This window comes from Balaenoptera physalus (assembly GCF_965194825.1).
Source record: "Balaenoptera physalus genome assembly, chromosome: 5".
NCBI classification, from domain to species: domain Eukaryota; kingdom Metazoa; phylum Chordata; class Mammalia; order Artiodactyla; family Balaenopteridae; genus Balaenoptera; species Balaenoptera physalus.
Window position 1 is genome coordinate 47,280,184 of NC_138884.1, and position 17,076 is coordinate 47,297,259.

At 37.8% G+C, this 17,076-nt stretch overlaps 1 protein-coding gene and 1 long non-coding RNA gene across 9 annotated transcripts in view; both read right to left on the bottom strand.

Annotated features, from left to right (window-relative positions):
• Positions 1-17,076, bottom strand: part of LIN54 (lin-54 DREAM MuvB core complex component) — a 70,775-nt gene that overhangs the window by 21,405 nt on the left and 32,294 nt on the right. The gene's annotated exons all lie outside the window — the stretch shown is intronic.
• Positions 978-13,732, bottom strand: LOC309661748. The gene is made up of 2 exons (XR_014264247.1): positions 5,965-13,732; positions 978-5,225 (listed from the first exon to the last, which is right to left on the bottom strand). It is a non-coding gene; the product is annotated as an uncharacterized lncRNA (long non-coding RNA).

A 17,076-nucleotide genomic window follows, 5' to 3' on the forward strand; every position in this document is an offset into this window, starting at 1 on the left:
ACAGGGGAAAAAAGGAAGAATGTCATTAGTTCGGAAACTCTACAGATAGTACTCAAAGTAGATTACTTCAGCATAAAATAATTCACACATTATCAGTAGGCAGAGGCACCACAGAGTAGATTTAAAATAAAGATAAGAGATAACAGCCGTGATGGTGAGTTAAATGAAAACATAAAACTTAAGAAAAGGGATAAAATGTGTACATATGGAAGCTACTGAAAAATCAAGCAACCCATGAGTCAGATGCGTACAATGGTACAAGAGACACTGTCCTTGGTCTATCGACTCAAAATGAAAAAAGAATACTATTTCCAGAAACAAGGTAGGGGAAGGGGGGTGGATAAACTAGGAGTTTGGGATTAACAGATACACACTACTATATATAAAATAAACAACAAAGACCTACTGTATAGCACAGAGAACTATATTCAATATCTTATAATAACCTATAATGGAAAAGGATCTGAAAAAGAATATATATATATATGTATAACTGACTCACTTTGCTGTACACTTGAAACTAACAACATTATAAATCAACTATACTTAAGTTGAAAATTTTCTTTAATAAAAAAAAGAAAAATAAATTATGTTTAAAAAAAAGAAACAAGGTGCCTCAGACGTAATAGTTAAATTTACTGGGTACCTAACACAGAGGACATTGCTTTTGAAATCTCTAAGATTATCTGATTTAAATCTAGCAACCACATTATGAGCTAAGTACAGCATGGCACAAGTACCAGGGCTGGTTTAGTTAAGTTTGCACAGTATACCCTTTTTCCAACTCTACGTTCAACTTTTTTTTGTCTTTTTTTTGGCCATGCTGCGCGGCTTGCGGGATCTTAGTTCCCCAACCAGGGATCCAACCCAAGCCACGGCAGTGAAAGAGCAGAGTCCTAACAACTGGACCGCCAGGGAATTCCCTCAACTTTTCTGTATCCTAAACTTCAAGCTACAACTCTTACAAGCTGTAAATAACTGGCTCTTTTAAATATTTTTTTTCTGATGTGAACCTTTTTTTTTTTAAAGTCTTTACTGAATTTGTTACAATATTGCTTCTGTTTTATGTTTTGGTGTTTTGGCTGCCAGGCATGTGGGATCTTAGCTCCCTGACCAGGGAGCGAACCTGCACTCCCTGCATTGGAAGGCGAAGTCTTAACCACTAGACCGCCAGGGCTCTTTTAGAACAAAGCCAGATCTGACTATATTTTTTATCAGCATACATCTATTTACATCTAACATAGTTAATTAACTGTTTGGATTTAAATCTACCGTTGGACTGTTTCCTATTTGAACCACCTGTCCTCTTCTGTTCCTTTTTCTCTCCTTTTCTGCCTGCTTTAGTGTTAAATGTTTCATTATTTCATTTCCCCCGTGGTAGCTTGTTATTTATACATTATGTTACTATTCTTACAGTAGTTGCCCTAGAGATTACAATGTTCCATGTAGGAATTAAATTAGTACTTACACATCACCAAGACAATAAAAGAACCACAGAACGTTAACACTGTTTATTCTTGCCCCATCTTTGTGCTACCATTAAGTATTCTTTAATTCTCCATATAATTTAAACTCTGTAAGACATTCATTTAGATATACCCACAAATTTACCCTTTCTGTCCTTTCTATACCCTTTCTGTGCTTCCATTTGGGATCATTTTCCTTCTGCCTAAAGAACTCACTTTAGGATTTCCTTAAGTGCAAGTCCACTAATGAGAAATTCTCTACACTTTGGTTCTCAAAAAATGTCTAATCCTTTTTTTTAATCTCTCTTTTGCTTGATAAAGTCATCTACTGAATTCTTAATCTCAGTTTTCAGTTTGAAAATATTCATCTGATTCCTTTTTATAGTTTCTAATTCTCTGAAGTTCTTCATCTTGTTAAATAAATTTCTGAATATATTAATCTTAGTTATTTAAAAAGCAAATCTGATAACTCCACTACCTATACCTCTCTGTTTTGAATAAATTGGTCTGGTTGCCTGATATGCCTAATGATTTTTGACTAAGTGCTAGACTTCGTTTGTGGAAAATTAAGTAAATAATTTGAGGCTTAGAATGATTTTATATTTCTCCAGAAAGCATTCACTTCGGCTTCTGGCAGGCAGTTAAGAGTAGGGGCAGATTACCCTAAACCAATAACAAACTGAGCTGATTGGAAGCTGAGCTTCAATCTTTGGGAGCCCTTGTCCATTTCTGGTTCACTCCTCCCCCAACCAGGACTCCAGTATCTACCAGGCTTCCTCCTCCTTGTTGGCGCCTGAACCCAAAGTTTTGTCCACAAGGTCTGTAAGACTGACAGATCTGCTCAGCTCCTCAACTTTCTGGGACCACTTTCTGCTCATCTTCTCAGTCTCTCAGCCACAACTTACAAATCAGCAAATGCCCTAAGGAGAAGGGTCACACTGAACACCAGGCAACTTCTCTCGGCTTCCCGTGACTTCAGGATGGTGGCCTATAATGTCCTGACTCTCCTGGTAGGTCTCCAAAACCTTCAAACAAATTTTTTAAATACATTTTATTTTTCTTTTTAGTTGTTCTTGGTGGGACAGTTGGTCGCCAACAAGCTAGTTCTGTATAGCAAAAACAGAAAATCCAGCTGAGTTTTAATCTAGGTTCCAGCATTTCCCAGTTGAGTGACCTTGTGCAAGTAACTTAGCTTCTCTGTGCCTAAATTTCCTCATTTGAAAATGTCAAAATGGCACCTTTCTCATAGGTCTCATAGGATTGTTATAAGGATTAAATGAGTTAAATTATATAAGGTGCAAATAATAACTCATCACATATTATAATGCTCAGTAAGCGTGTATCATTATCATTATTCCCATTATAGATGGAGAAACTGAAGCTCAGAGAGATTTAGTAACTTCCCCAAGTTCACACAGCTAAAAGTAGAAGAGCCAGGATTTGAACCAGAGCCAACTCCAAAGCCCATTTTCTTAAGACACTGTAATGCCTCCTACTGTAGACAGTTAATGAACAGTTACTAAATGACTGAATAAAAGTAAATAGCATTTAGTCCTCAAGAAATCTGTTAAGAACTAAAGTTGCACATCTGGCTCTGAGAAACATGAAAGTATTTTTTTAATCGGTTAGTGTACTGAATAGAAGTATAAATAGCATTTTTTAAAAACTTTTTGATTTTAAAATAATTTAGATTTCACAAGAAGTTGCAAGACTAATACAATGTTCCCATGTACACTTTCCCCAAAAGAAAAACATCTCACATAACCATAGGACATTATCAAAACAGTAAATTGACATTTGGTATAATACTATTAACTAAACCACACAACAGACCTTATTCAGATTTTACCAGTTTTTATACAGACTTTTTTTTGGATGTACACTAAAGACTGTATAAATTCATGTCACCTGCATCACCATCAAGATACAAAATTGTTCCATCATCACAAAGAAACTCTCTTGCACTTCCCTTTATAATTATAACCCTAACTCTTGGCAACCACTGATTACAATGCATTTTTTTAACACCTAAAATACTTAGTAACATATAAAAGCTACCAACTTTGTAAAAGACAAAAGCATTTGAATACTACACTTAACTGCTTTGAGAATTCACAAGTTGGTACCTTACTTGAAGTAGAGTAGCCTGAGAAACTCCGTGTGAATGCCTCTCTGAACATACCACATTACCAGAAAAACAGTTCATGTACATTCAACAGAAATCTTCAGTTATTGTTATTTCCTGATTTACACCCTTGACAGCTGGGTTAAAAAGCAAATATCTTAATTTAAATTCAAAATAGCTACATTTAACATGTATTGGTAATTGTCCAGAAAAACATGGACTTGAAAGATTTTTTTAAAAATCTGTACTATTTCCTAAGCCATTTCTATTTACACATTTATGTCATAATTATATACAGGAATAAATTTATTATTTTCCAATTAGCAAATGCCAGAAGTCCTTGCTTAATTGAAGATTTACCTAAAAAAATTTTTTTAATTAAATTAATTTTTTTTAAAAAAAGGGAAAAATAAAACACTCTTCCTGTTCTGTAAATGAGGATTCCTATTTGGTAAACTTGGAGATTGACAGACAGCTCAACCAATATCCAAACCCTGAATTTGTGGGATTCCATATAAATATGTTTGCTTTTTTGGGGGGGGGGGCGGGGAGTACACTTTGAAATTTGGTTCTGTTTGTAAACACAGCCTAGACATCATTGTTTGGACATATGAGCTTTGGTTCCAGTTTGTCTCAATCCTGTGTGTATTCTGGCGAGCAACCTAACACGCTTTATATTTTGTCTCTATTTGTATGGAGAGAATATTACCACTAAATGAAATTCACATACTGCTTTAGGACACCTGCACAAATTTTGCTGTTCTGAATGGACATTAAGTTGGTATTTGCTGAATCTACTACAAAATCATATGTTGGTTGGGTAGCATTTACTATAGTGCATTTGTTTCATTAAACATAAGCTCTTCAAGATCAGATATTACATGAAACAACCTACTTCTGTCACATTAATTATGAAACCCTGAGGTAAACAAAGTTAGAGAAAGGTCTTTGCTATGGGAATTCTTAGAGTCTTTAATATGCTAACGAGCATGACAAAACTCCTAGATGGGTATGGTATAGGGTGTTTCCCAAACTTACTTAACAATCCCTTTTTGGGGAGAGAATGATTCTCTCTCTCTTTTTTTTTTTTTAATGTGAATGTAATACATTGGTGCAAGATAAAGTATCATGTAATGACACCCGACAGGAAATAGTTTTTCACAGAAGTTGTACTAAAGAATGGTAGAAGACATACAATGAATCCTAAGTACCCTGCATCTTGAAAGTCGTAGTTGTGAAATCTCTTAAAGTTGCAATTCATATGCATTTCTACATAGAATATGACTTAAGACTAGGTTTTAGAGCTAAGTAACTGGTCACTCATTTTTGCATAATTTCATAAGAGGATCTGATGTTTTTCTTTTTTATTGAAATACAGTTGACATATAACATTGTATTAGTTTTAGGTGTATAACATCATGACCTGATATATGTATATATTGCAAACTGATTACCACAATAAGTTTAGTTAACATCCATCACTGCACATAATTATAAATTTTTTTCTTGTGATGCGAACTTTTAAGATCTACTCTCTTAGCAACTTTCAAATATATAATACAACCTTATCTATAGTCACCATGCTGTACATTACATCCCTAGAACTTATTTATCTTATGACTGGAAGTTTCTACCTTTTTTTTTTTTTTTTTAATATAATACTACAAAACCCATCAAATTCAGACTAATGGCATTTAATGTGTTAGATTTTTTTTTTTTTTTTTTTTTTTTTATTTTTGGCTGTGTTGGGTCTTCGTTTCTGTGCGAGGGCTTTCTCTAGTTGCGGCAAGCGGGGGCCACTCTTCATCGCGGTGCGCGGGCCTCTCACTATCGCGGCCTCTCTTGTTGCGGAGCACAGGCTCCAGACGCGCAGGCTCAGTAGTTGTGGCTCACGGGCCCAGTTGCTCCGCGGCATGTGGGATCTTCCCAGACCAGGGCTTGAACCCGTGTCCCCTGCATTGGCAGGCAGATTCTCAACCGCTGCGCCACTAGGGAAGCCCTAGATTTTTTTTTTTTTTTCTTGCTGACACTAAACAGTTATTTGCAACGCTACTCTGAGGCTGACTTTTTTTTTTTTTTAATTAATTAATTAATTTTTGGCTGTGTTGGGTCTTCGTTTCTGTGCAAGGGCTTTCTCCAGTTGTGGCGAGCGGGGGCCACTCCTCATCGCGGTGCGCGGGCCTCTCACTGTCGCGGCCTCTCTCGTTGTGGAGCACAGGCTCCAGATGCGCAGGCTCAGCAGTTGTGGCCCACGGGTCCAGCTGCTCCGCGGCATGTGGGGTCGTCCCAGACCAGGGCTCGAACCCATGTGCCCTGCATTGGCAGGCAGATTCTCAACCACTGCGCCACCAGGGAAGCCCCGGAAATTTCTACCTTTTGACCACCTTCACTCTTTTCGACCACACACCCTGCCTCTGGCAACCACCGATCTGTTCTCTGTATCTATGAGTTCTTTCTTTCTTTTTTTGGATTCCATATATAAATGAGATCACACAGTATTTGTCTCTCTGTCTGACTTATTTCACTTAGCATAATGCCCTTGAGGTTCATCCATGTTGTCACAAATGTCAGGACTTCATTCTTTTTTATGGCAGAATAATATTCCACTGTATATATGTCTATGTCTGTGTGTTGTGTGTATCACATTTTCTTTATCCATTCACCTGTCGATAGACACTTAGGTTGTTTCCATGTCTTGACTATTGTAAATATTGCAGCTTTGAACACTGGGGTGCATGTATCTTTCCAAATTAGTGTTTTCATTTTGTCTGGATAGGTACCCAGCAGTGAAATTGCTGGGTGGTATGACAGTTCTATTTTTAGTTTTTTGAAGAACCTTTACACTGTTTTCCGTAGTGGCTGCACCAATTTACATTCCACCAACAGTGCACCAGGGTTCCCTTTTCTCCACATCCTTGCCAACACTTGCTATTTCTTCCTCTTTTTGGTAATAGTCATTCTAACTGGTGTGAGATGATATCTCATTGTGGTTTTGATTTGCATTTTCCTGATGGTTAGTGATGTTCAGCACTTTTTCATGTGCCTGTTGGCCATTTGTATGTCTTCTTTGGAAAAATGTCTATTCAGTTCCTCTGCCCGTTTTTAGATCAGATTGCTTGTTTTTTAATTGAGTCGTATATGTTCTTTATATGTTTTGAATTTTAACCCCTTATAATATATATGTTTTGCAAATAATTTCTCCCATTCTGTAGGCTGCCTTTTCATTTTGTTGATGGTTTCCTTTGCTGTAGAGACACTTTTTAGTTTGATGTAGTCCCACCTGTTTACTTTTGCTTTTGTTGCCTTTGCTTTTGGTGTCAAATCCAAAAAGTCACTGCCAAAACCAATGTCAAGGAGCTTACCTCCTACGTTTTCTTCTAGGAGTTTTATAGTTTCAGGTCTTACATTCAAGTCTTTAATCCATTTTGAGTTAATTTTTGTGTATGGTATAAGATAGTGGTTCAGTTTCATTATTTGCATGCGGCTGTCTGGTCTTCCCAACACCCACTGTATATTCTTGGCTCCTTTGTTGCAAATTAATTGATCACATACGTGTGGGTTTATCTCTGGGCTCTCTATTCCATTCCACTGATCAATTTATCTTTGTTTATACCAATACCACACTGTTTTGATTACTATAGTTTTGCAATATAGTTTGAAATCAGGACTTTATAGGGTTCCATCTTAATATGCTTTTTAAAAAAATTCGTGACAAAATGTTTATAGACCTTAACTTCATGGAAAAACTATGTTTATATTATCCTAATTCCCAAACTTTAGGTTACTAAAATAAACCTACCAAGAATCAAATTAGAAAGTTTTAAAATGCCTTCAAGCTAAAAGAGACAAATGAGAAAATGAGAAAAGATAAATATATGTGACTAAAAACAGAGTCAAACCTTGAGATGGGTAGCAGAACTTTCAACACTGATTTACTGACTGGTGAAATAATATGAAATAGGTTAAGGTATTCATTTGCAAATTTTTCATGGATATTAACTTATGTTTTATTCATAGTCATGAGTTATAGTAACAAAGATAAGTAATTTTAAAGTGATGTGCTAGTACCTATGGAAGAATTCAAGGTAAGGGTCAAATGACCATATCAGGTAAGTTTAGACAATGTGCTCTATAAGGCATCAGCCTTCCAAAAGTCAGAAACCAGGGAATTCCCTTGTGGTCCAGTGGTTAGGACTCTGCACTTCCACTGCAGGGGGCATGGGTTCAATCTCTGGTCGGGGAACTAAGATCCCACAAGCCATGCAGCATGGCCAAAACAAACAAACAAAAATCAAATCAGAACCCAGCCTTACTAAGGATTAAAATGTACTATCAAGATAGGGTAAATAAAAAAATATGGGATTAGCCTAGGAACAGAGTGCTAAAGATCAAAGGAAGAGATAAAAGGACCCATATATTAGAAAAGTTCATGATGAAATTTGGCATCAATGGAGAATCATAGTTATTTAATAAGTGATATGGATTAGCCATTTAGTCTGAAAAAAAAAAGCTGGATCCCTGTAACTCAATCCTTGTAACAAATTCCAAATAGATCAAAGATTTAACCTAAAAAATAAAGCCAGTACTGGCATAAAGCCAGACATATAAACCAATAAAACAGAATAGAGTCCAGAACTAAACCTGTGCATACCTGGTCAAATGATTTTCAACAAGGGTGCCAAGACCATTCAAAGTGGAAAAGACAGTCTTCTTAACAAATGGTGCTGGGAAAACTGGATAACGACATGCAAAAGAATGATGTTGGAGCCTTTCCCAACATCATATACAAAAAATAACTCAAAAGGGATCCATAACCTAAACCTAAGACCTAAAACTAGAAAACTCTTAGAAGACAACACAGGGCAGAAGCTTCACAATATTGGATTTGGTAATGACTTATTAGAGGATGCCAAAGGCACAGGCAAGAAAAGAAAACACAGACAAACCAGACTTCCTAAAAATTTTTAAATTTTGGGTCTCAAAAGATACTGTCAACAGAGTAAAACGGTAATTCACAGAATAGGAGAAATTTGCAAATCATATATCTGATGAGGGATTAAGATCCACAATATATAGGGAACTTCTAGAACTCAAACAAATCAATTCAAAAATGGGCCAAGAATTTGAATAGACATTTCTCCAAAGAAGATATACAATGACCAATAAATACATGAAAAGATACTCAAACATCACTAATCATTAGTGAAATGCAAATGAAAACTCCAATGATATACCACCTCACATCCATTAGGATGGCTACTATCAGAAAAACAGTGTTGTATCCTTTTTTTAAAAAAATTGAGGGCTTCCCTGGTGGTGCAGTGGTTAAGAATCTGCCTGCCAATGCAGGGGACACGGGTTCAAGCCCTGGTCCGGGAAGATCCCACATGCCACAGAGCAACTAAGCCCGTGCGCCACACTTACTGAGCCTGCACTCTAGAGCCCAAGAGCCACAACTACTGAGCCTGTGTGCTGCAACTACTGAATCCTGTGTGCCTAGAGCCTGTGCTCCACAACAAGAGAAGCCACCACAATGAGAAGCCTGCTCACTGCAACAAAGAGTAGCCCCTGTTCGCCGCAGCTAGAGAAAGCCCGCAGGCAGCAACAGACCCAACACAGCCAAAAATAAATAAATACATTTATTAAAAAAAAAAAAATTGAAGTACAGTTGATTTGAAATGTGTTGGTTTCAGGTGTACAGCAAAGTAATTCAGTTATGATATAATATGAATCGATTCTTTTTCAGATTCTTTTCCATTATAGGTTATTACAAGATATTGAATATAGTTCCCTGTGCAATACAGTAGGACCTTGTTTATCTATTTTATATATAGTAGTGTGTATCTGTTAATTCCAAACTCCTACTTTATCCCTCCCCCTCCTTTCCCCTTCGGTAACCATATGTTTGTTTTCTGTCTGTGAGTCTATTTCTAATTTGTAAATAAGTTCATTTGTACCCCTTTTTATAGATTCCACATATAAGTGATATCACGTGGTATTTGTCTTTCTCTGTCTGACTTGTAGTTAATGTGATGGTCTCTAGGTCCATGCAAGTTGCTGCAACTGGCATTGTTTCATTCCTTTTTATGGCTGAGTGGTATTCCACTATATATATATGTGCCACATCTTTTTTATCCGTTCATCTGTTGATGGACACTTAGGTTGCGTCTCTGTCTTGGCTATTGTAAATAGTGCTGCTATGAACATTGCGGTGCAGAGAAACATTTATCTTGGAGCTTGGTTCACAATTTAAACTCCTGACCTTCAGCTTTGATGGTGGGCAGAATGTATCAATTCTCCTGATTAGGGAGAAGAAGAAAGCAACACCAGCACGGAAGCATCCAAACCCGAGCACAGTGAGAGGCCAGAGTGGGGGAGTGCTCCATGGGTGATGTCTGTGCCATCAGTTTGGAGAATCAACACCCTCATTTTCCAGTGGAGGAAACTGAGGCTCAGAGGTTAGGTCATCACATCAACGTTGCACGGCTAGAGAGGGATGGACTTTGACATGAACCCAGTCTTAGGTTATCCAGAGTCCTTGCAGAGGGCGCTCTGACCTTGCTCAGCTGGAGAAGGGCTCCATAAAGGAAGGTGGACTTGCCTTTGACTGGAGCCTGAGATCAATCAGTGCTGGACACTTTTCCCTTCATAACATGGTCCCTGGTGACCTTGAGCTCCAGCTGATGGACACCTCTAGCTACCTCTCTCTCTTCAGGGCTTCGGGCTGGGACTCCAGCTGAAAGTGAAGGTTGAAGGACACGTGTCCTACCCTGAATGTCACCACATGCTGACCCCTGGGGGAGGAATAAGGAGTAACTTGCCAAGGTCATGTGTGGGCAGTGGCTGAACTTAAGTCCAACAGAGGACTTTGTGAATCCATGTCCTCCCCTTGAGGTTGGCAACGGCTGGTTTCTCCTTCCTCGGACCCACGCATCCGTGCAAATACCAGACTCTTCTAATAGGTAAGGGAGAACCAGGAGCCAGGTCATCACAGCTGCAGGAACCAAAAGGATGCAAATCCACTGACCTCGTCGTGTCCAGCTGAGCACACATTCAGAGACGGAGCACGCTGCTGAAGTCATGCGGGCAGAACCCGAATCGGAACCCAGATCGCCTGCGTCCCAGCCTGGGGCCTTTGGGCCACATGGCCTTTGGGGTTATCCTTGAAGAGGCTGGCTTTTCTTTCTCTTTCCTGCAAGAAGCCGGCAGGAATCTTTCAAGCCGGCAATCCTGAGTCTTCATCTGATCGCTCTGCTCACAGAGCTATTTTGGCCAGATCAATTTAAATGGGGTGAAATTCAATGGCATGGGAGTGAATGGCACAAAAACAGAAACACTTTAGGCCCTTGGATAACTTTTAAGAATGGAAAAGATTAAAAAGCTTTAGAACTACGTGTTCTAACCAAAAGAACAGGTCTTTTGAGACAGATATCTAGAATGGCCAAACTGCAGCCCAATGTATAAATACAATAATATAGTAATACAGTAATAGTAATCATATAGTAGTAATACTGTAGTAACAATGATAGGTAATAAGAGTAATACTAACAATAGTAAGATAGTAGTTTGAGGATTTACCATGTACCAGGTGCCCTGCTACGTGGGCGCCCTGCAGGCACAGGGTCTCATTTAATTCTCGCCCCGGCTATACCATCTGGGCAGGTCATTATCCCCATTTTAGGGGTGGAGGGAACTGAGCTTCAGAGAGGTGGATTCCTTGTCCAAGGTCACACAGCGAAGTGAAGAGCTGAGATTCTAATCCAGGGACACCTGTCTCCGAGACAACCTGAGACGATTTTTCAAAGGTCACTGGACTCAGGGCAATGCTCCCTCCAGCGCCCCCAAAGCAAAAGGCGACCTCAGGATTTGGAAGAGGTGGGGTCTCTTCCCCCCGGTGCGCAGGGAAAACCTCCCTCCGGCCCCGCCCACCAGACCCAGGGCCGCGGAGCCTCCCTCCACCGGGAAGGTGGCTGGGCTCGGAGTCTCCAGGTTGGGCTCCCTCCGTCCTTATACAACGCCCCCTGTCGGCCCCTTGGAGCGTCTCCCGGGTCCGCGCGGGGTGGGCTGTGCGCGGGCACGCCCTCCAGCGTCAGCGGGCGGGAATGCACTGCATGGCGCCAGGACCTGCGGGTGGGCGCGCACCTGGGGCCGCAGCATCCGGATGCGAATTCCCTAACCTAACCTCACAGCGCTGCCTTCTCCCACCATGTATACGCCTCTTTCCCTCCCCTCTTTCCTGTTCTGCCCTTTCCCGCCACTTCCCATAATCTAATTAAATCAATGGAAGTTTCTCCAGGAAAAGGCACAAAAGCATATAGAATTCAGCCTGCAATTTCAGGATTTCACAGGCCCCTCTTTATCTCATCCGTAAATGTTCTCACTGAGTATCTTAGCAGAGCTTCTTGGATGTAACAAAAGAACCAGGGCATTTTAAATACTGCTATTTCCCCCACAAAGTCCAGTTTCAATAAATAAATGGAGAATAGACAATAAGAAAAAGTGTTGGCAAGGATATGAAGAAATTAGAACCCTTGTGCATTATTGATGGGAATGTAAAACAGTTACAGCCATTGTGGAAAACAGTATAGTCGTTCTTCAAAAAATTAAATATTATAGCATTACCATATGATCCAGAAATTCAGCTTCTGGGTATACATTCAAAAGAATTGAAAGTAGGGTCTCCAAGAGGTATTTGTACACCCATGTTCATAGCAACATTACTCACACAAGCTAAAATATGGAAACAATCTAAGTGTCCATCCACAAATGAATATACATACAATGGAATATTATTCAGCCTTAAAAAGGCGGGAAATTCTGACTGGTGAACTTTGAGGACATTATGCTAACTAAAATGAGCCAATCACAAATAAAGGACAAATAACATATGATCCCAGTTTTATGAAGTAGAGTAGCCAAAATCACAGAGACAGAAAGTGGAATAGTGACTGCCAAGGGCTAGGGAGCGTGAAGAATGGGTTTAGAGTTGCAGTTTTCCAAGATGGAAAGAGCTCTGGAGATGGATTGTAGAGATGACTGCACAATAATACGAATGCACTTAATACCACTAAACTGAACACTGAAAAATGTACATAAAGATGGTAAATTTTATGTTGCATTATTTTACCACAATACAAAAATTAGATACCCACCTTGCAAGATGGGTTATAAAAATCAGTCAGGATCAAAATGATATAGAGGCTAATATTAATTTAACCATTCCATGAAGTTTAAAAAACAAGTCTATCTGTTCTTGTACTTAATTTGTAATAAAAGAATATTATATGTAAAATAATTACATAAAAAAACCAAATAATGATTTTTTAATGGATAAATATTTTAAAATATCGGAGTAAGGAAGACTTATCTAAGCATAGCTCAAAAACTCAAAATTCATACTTGAAGACACTATTTTGACAAATTTAATGTGCAGAATGTCTGCAAGAAAAAAAAGACAAAGCCAACTGGGAAAAATGTTTGTAACCACATTGATAACAAAGGAGTACTTTCCTTAATATGCCAAGCAAGCAAAAAAAAAAGACAAACCACCCAAAGGGCATCAGAGTTCAGAAGAGGAGTCCAGAAGGCACAAATATATGAACAATTTTTAAAAATACAAATCTATGTGAGATCTTTTAATCAGCTTGGCAAAGACTAAAAATGACTGATAAACAGGAGAGCACAGAAGTAGACCCATACAAATACAGGCAACTCATCTCTAAGGAACAAAGGAAATTCTATGGAGAAAGGATAGTCTTTTCAACAAATGGTGCTGGAACAACAGGACATCCACATGCAAAAAAGTGAATTTCAACACAAATCTTATCATCTGTCACACATGGATCATGGTCCTGAAACTATAAAACTAAACTACAAAGCTCCTGTACGATAACAGGAGAAAAATTAGGTTACCTTGGGTTTGGTGATGGCTTTTTAGATACAGTACCAAAAGTACAGTCCATGAAAGAGAAAGTTGATAAGTCAAACTTCATTAAAATTAAAAACTTCTGCTTTGTAAAAGACACTGTTAAAAGAATAAAAAGACAAGCCAAAGACTGGGAGAAAATACCTGCAAAACACATGCTAAGGTCTAAAGATGTAGGAGCCATCTGAGTTCTATTCCAAAAATCCTCAAAACTAAACGGCACCATAGGGATGCAACCAGCAAACTCCAGGCTATGAAAAACTATGGATATAAACAACCTGATGTTTTTTTTAAAGGCAAGAGGAAAAAAGGAAGATGAAGAAAGTAAGAGAAATATCAATCATTCACAAACTTATCTGAATCCCGAATTCAAACACAGTGTAAACATTTAAGATGACTGGGGAAATGTGAATTAACTAGGTATTTAATGGCATTAAAGGAATGTGGATAAGTTAAAAAAAAAAGTATCCTTATCTTTTATATACATAAAGAAATATCTACAGATAAAATGACATGATTTACTTTAAAAAAAAAAAAAAGTGGGAAGAGAGTTATAGATGATAACAAGATTAAGTGGGTAATTCCAAAGTTGGATGAAGGGTACATGGGAGTTAATTTTACTATTCTAACTTTTTAAATATATTTTAAATTTCTATAGTAAAAAAGCTGTTAATAATACGGCAACAGGACCCCACAGGTATTCAAACAACATAATTATAAAAGCATAAAAACAGACCAATATAATAACTAGAAAAGAAGTAAATTCTCAGTCATTTACTCCTTCTACTCCTTTATCCTGCCTAATGGGTGCTGACATGAGAAGTTATATACGTACAAAATAATTCAGGCGACAGAATCAATGGGACCTACAACCTGCAGTCACCTCAACTCTAACTCTTATCAATCTTACAACAACCTGTGTTAAAGTTTATCAGGAAAACAGATTCCCTTCACTTCAAACTGTACTCATTGGACCATCCCCTAACTCAAACATTTAAGAGCTTCACAGCAAAAGCAGAAGCTATCAACTTCTGAAACCTCTGTCCCAAAACTGTTCTAACTCTCAACTTTCCAATACTGTCATTGCTCATATCACTTCTTGCCTGGATGTTTGCAAAACAAATTCAAAATCAGCTTTATGATTCGTCTCTACCTGCCTTGAATCTACCACACAAACACTGCCTAAGTAATTTTTTTGCAAACTTCACTTTCATACTTTTATTATATCTCTTGTTGCCTTAGAAACATTTCATGAGTCTCCATTTAATGACAAAATTAAGTCTAAATTTGCTTGCTTTTGAAAATTATCCATAATCTAACCGTATCTTTTTATGTTCTCCATTCCCTGCAAAGGATTACTAATTCTAATCAGAGTAGTTGTCTTAGTACTCTGTATGTATGTACTCTCATATGTATACATATGTGTTCATCACATGTATTACTACCTCTAGTCCTTCACTCTTGTGGCTGACATCCACTCTAATTCTACCCATAAAAAACCCTTAGCTCAGGGATGCCTTCTCTAATCATCCCAACTGTGGTTGAATCCCCTTATATAGGATCTCATGCCATCACATGTCTTTTATAATTTTATATTTTTTTTTTTTTTTTTTAAGATTTTTTTTTTTTTTTTTTTTAGAAATTCACGGTCTTTTATTTATTTATTTATTTATTTATTTATGACTGTGTTGAGTCTTCGTTTCCGTGCGAGGGCTTTCTCCAGTTGCAGCAAGCGGGGGCCACTCTTCATCGCGGTGTGAGGACCTCTCACGATCGCGGCCTCTCTTGTTGCGGAGCACAGGCTCCAGACGCGCAGGCTCAGTAATTGTGGCTCACGGGCCCAGTTGCTCCGTGGCATGTGGGATCTTCCCAGACCAGGGCTCGAACCCGTGTCCCCTGCATTAGCAGGCAGATTCTCAACCACTGCGCCACCAGGGAAGCCCTAATTTTATATTTTTGTATATCATTTAATTCATTTCTGTCACATTCCCTTCCACATCTCCGTAGACCTTAGGTTCCACACGTCTATTTTTGCTCTCTTCTATTTCCCCAAAGAATACAGTCCCTAACACAGCGCAGGCATTGCTGAGTGGTGAATGAAGGAACATCAGGACTTCTCTTTTTCTTTTCTCTTTAGTTTCATACCACCTTGTCTATACCACACAACTTAGCACCTATTTCATTGTTCATTATTGTTTTACATGCATTGAATTTTGTCTGCCCAACCACTGTAAGCTCTTCCATAGTTCCCACAGCCTCAGCACACAGCACACATGGACCTCAATAAATATTGATAGCCACTCAAAAACGGAGAATGGAAGAGTGACTCTTTGTAACAGGAAATCTTCATTATTGTTCAGGCTTCCAGTTTCCTGCCTAACTAATGTCAACTACCTTTGTTAATATAGCACTACTACGCTATATATGGATGACTACACTACAGACTGCTTATTGCTAACCAGAATCCATATTCTCTTCTGCTTCCTAGGCATAGAGCCAGATTATATTTCCTAGGCTCCCTTGTAGTAAGGTAAGCCTACAAGACTGAGCTTTAGCTAGTGAAGTGAATGATGCAACATCCATCTGGTCTGGTCCATAAAAGCCTCCCAACATGTGCTTTTCCATGTCTTTTCCCTTCCAGTTGGCCGGAGTGGAGATAACCTTCGGGGAGACTGAGAACATCATTCAGTTTATTGTAATTTCTAGCCCACTATAAATACTAGCATTTAAAAAATAAAACTGTCACATTACTTTTTAAAATGCATTCAATGGAATCAAATCAACATACTGATTTGATACTCACGAGTATCTATTATATTTTTAAAAATATAAACAAAGAACTCTTTAGCAGTCAGAAATTTATATTATTCCTTTTCCTCTGTGAACTTGTGTTTGAATTCCATATCCTCTAAAAATTTTATTCTAGTGTAACATTTTTATCCTTGAAATTCTTTTATCATAATTCTCTGAAACAAAAAGATGTATTTATGTAAAGCTCTAAGTGTTAAATAATTTTGTCTTGAGTTCATAATGCAATTATTGTATATACTTAAAACAACAAATATATTACAAATTGTGATTATTACAATATAAAAAGACTTTATTGAAATGCATCTTTCAATAAGATGATCAGACTCATTTTAAAAGATTACTTCCTGTATCCATAAATGAATATTTCATATCACTACAGAGTTTAGCATCAATTCTATTCCTGTTTTTATAAATACTGAAAAATATTATTTTCACAAATAAGTTTATATGAACAGAAGGATATTTATTGTAATAATATACATTAATACTTGGAATTCCTTCTGAGTTTTATACAAAAATCACATTGTATTCTACCATCAAAAATTATTTTTAATGATCTGTAAACTTACTTACGTCCTCCTTCAATTTATTAGGGAAAAAAAATTGGAAACTCTGAACTACAAGCAAAAGAATTAATAATCTGCAGTTGTTTGTTTCTCAGTTTCTAGGAAATATGTCATAAAGGCTTTTTACCAAAACCTATCAAATGACAGGTGCACTGTTTACCCTAATACATGCAGAAATAGGAA